Source organism: Etheostoma spectabile, chromosome 3, assembly GCF_008692095.1.
Source record: "Etheostoma spectabile isolate EspeVRDwgs_2016 chromosome 3, UIUC_Espe_1.0, whole genome shotgun sequence".
Taxonomy (NCBI): Eukaryota; Metazoa; Chordata; class Actinopteri; order Perciformes; family Percidae; genus Etheostoma; species Etheostoma spectabile.
The window spans coordinates 3,471,935-3,474,064 of record NC_045735.1 but is presented as its reverse complement, the minus strand read 5'-3'; the positions used below and the strand labels follow the sequence as shown (position 1 = coordinate 3,474,064).

The 2,130-nt window shown below is 35.5% G+C and overlaps 1 protein-coding gene across 2 annotated transcripts in view; it reads left to right on the top strand.

Moving 5' to 3' along the window:
* Positions 1-34: 34 nt before the first annotated feature.
* LOC116685069 (ATP-binding cassette sub-family G member 4) overlaps positions 35-2,130 on the top strand; it is a 23,112-nt gene continuing 21,016 nt past the window's right edge. The window contains exon 1 of one of the 2 annotated variants that reach the window (XM_032510336.1): positions 35-171. The gene's annotated coding sequence lies outside the window, so the exon portion shown is untranslated. Of the gene's footprint in view, positions 201-2,130 lie in introns of both variants that reach the window. The other variant, XM_032510340.1, reaches the window with a different exon arrangement.

Sequence of the window (2,130 nt, the reverse complement as noted above, 5' to 3'; positions counted from 1 at the left end):
ATCCATCCTGCTCGCCCCCCCCCCCTTCACCCCCTCCTGTCCCGTTCCGCCCTCCCTGCTCCCGCGTGCAGCGATGCTGTAGATGCGGCAGACTGGAACACACACCGTGGGATCCTGAATGCAGCAGCCGGGGAGGATAACGACAGCCTGACACACACCGCGGAGGACAACCTAGCCTACTTTATTCTACAGCCGTCAATGTAAGCACTTCACTCAGCTCCTCTCTTTTGTTTTGGTTTTTATTAGATTCAAAGAAGTACTACTTATCTGAAATGACTCATCTTTCCCTGTGGTGGCTGTGTGTCACCGTGCAGGCTGTTCTCTCACTCATACGAATGTGTCTTATCTGAATGTTCCGTGTGTTTACGCAGTCCTTTCAACTCGCTTTTTAAGCCGACCAATTAGCCTAGCCTAGCTAAGCTAATTGTTACAGGGACGTATTAAACTCAAGTAAAGAGCATCAGCATGGGTCTCTTAATACATCTTGGTAAAAGTTGATTAGAACAGAGCTGACATTTATTTTAACATGGTGTGTGCTTTGCAGTACAATAGTTAAAAGGGTTGGGTAAAATTAGTTAGTCCACTTTATACAGTTACATGGCAATTTTTGGTAATTAGTAACGTAATCCATTGGATACCTGCACTTTAAGATTACTTAAAAATAAAACATTGCACTTTATGTAATACTAGCCTATATTAAATGGACACAGACATAAAAGAGTTTCACAAATATATACTTTTTTCTTTCAACATCTCAAAACATTTTCGAAGAAAATACAATGCATTATTCATATTTAGCATTTACAGTTGGTCAAATCAAATGGCCCTTAAAAAAACTGTATGGGCACAAACTGTAGTTGCACTGTGCGTATTCATGTGTTGTTGTTGCTGTTTTTTAATCAAAAGCCAGGGGCAAGTTGTTCTTGTAACACAAGAGGAGCACTTACTCGAAATGTCCATCTTCCATATTCATTGTGAATCACAAGGAATACAAACTCCATTATCCATAAATCATCATTCAAAAACAAATATAGGGCTAAGTTATGCAAATTTTAACAAAACTAGCAACCTGAGAGGAGTAACTTACTTTGATATGCAGTGGAACATATTCAGCATTTAGAATTGGTCAAATCAAATTACCCTTACAAAAACATCAGATGTACTGTAAAGTTTCATACTTTTTAAAATTGCCATATTTTAGAGGGGTGTACTCAACATTTAGAACATTAATATAGCAGCAAACAACTGTTTGCTATGTCAAGATATAGTTGCGTAACGGCGTCCCGAGCAGATAATGAAGTTACACTTCCCTGTGTGTGTAATCTGAGCTTCTTCTGTTTTGTTTCTTTGAAAACCGAGACAATCCCAGACCACTTTTTTTCAGCATTTTGAGTACAGCACCTTCCTTTCAAATGTATTTTATAGTTACTTATTTTCTGTTATCTGATTAAGTAATCTTGATTACATGTAATCCATTACAACCCAACCCTGGTTATGTATCAGTCTATACTATTACTTTAAAGATTAAGAGTAAGTTTGTGAAATTGTGTTTACCTATAAAAAACTGTTGACAGATCTTTTAATTTGTCTTCTTTTGACTAATATAAATGATTGACTGACCAAGAGTTATTTTCCACAAGAAACTTTGATTCAATATCTTTGTCTAGGCTTTATTAAATTTGATTCATAAACTACACAAAATCTATAGTCAGACTTAAACAATTAACATTATATGGCCCTTTAGTGAAAGAAAACAATACCTCATATTTCAAATTAGCTTTTATCTTCCGTGTTATGATCACTTGAAATGGCAAAGAAATGTCATAAAATGTGCACGCTCTCATTGCAGAAAGTTTGCTCTTGAAAGATTTAACATAGTCAAAAATATTAAAATAGCTAATGTGAGACTCTTTACACAACTCGTGACTTAAACATTTTTGATAAGGCTCCCTTAAATTAGCTTCTTTTTTAACAATCACTTTTAAAACATATTTTTGGCATATCTGTAGTTAAATTATTGTTTACCTACTGACATATGCCAATATAGTCTGTTTATTTATGAATTTATGACATTCAGTGTTCAGCAATGGCTGTTTGCTACTGTACATGATTATTTTACAGAAAGACAAC